This window comes from Chiloscyllium plagiosum, unplaced genomic scaffold (genome assembly GCF_037043375.1).
Source record: "Chiloscyllium plagiosum isolate Xiang-an unplaced genomic scaffold, Cpla_swu_hap1 HiC_scaffold_15, whole genome shotgun sequence".
Lineage (NCBI taxonomy): Eukaryota > Metazoa > Chordata > Chondrichthyes > Orectolobiformes > Hemiscylliidae > Chiloscyllium > Chiloscyllium plagiosum.
In genome coordinates, this window is record NW_028270153.1 from 66,348,580 (window position 1) to 66,349,230 (window position 651).

Below are 651 nucleotides of genomic sequence, written 5' to 3' on the forward strand. Positions count from 1 at the left end.
TGTTTCATGGAGAGTTGGAGAGGCTGCTCCCTGATCTGTTGCTGTTATATGAACAATAATAAGGAGCGCATTTCAGATGCACCACACATTCCGCTCAGTTTCCCAGCAGGAACATTCGATTCCCAGGGGATAGAGAGATTGTCCTGAAACACACACAGTGAATTGAAAAAGCTACACTCCACAACACCATCTGTATGGCCTTGTATCAATCCCCAAACTAATCCCATTGTGCAGCAGAGCTCACTCATGGGCACTGGCAGCGAGTGGTATACAAGTCCTGGGCATCAGTGACAGTCAGGGTCTGCCCAGAGTGGGGGTTACACAGGGACAGGGTCTGGGGTGGGGGTTACACAGAGACAAGGTCTGTCTGGGGTGGGGGTTACACAGAGACAGGGTCTGTAGAGGGTGGGGGTTATACAGAGACAGGGTCTGGGGTGGGGGTTACACAGGGACAGGGTCTGTCTGGGTGGGAGGTTACACAGACACAGGGTCTGGGGTGGGGGTTACACAGAGACAAGGTCTGTTTGGGGTGGGGGTTACACAGAAACAGGGTCTGTCTGAGGTGGGGGTTACACAGGGACAGAGTCTGTCTGAGGTGGAGGTTACACAGAGACAGGTCTGGGGTGGGGGTTACACAGGGACAGGGTCTGG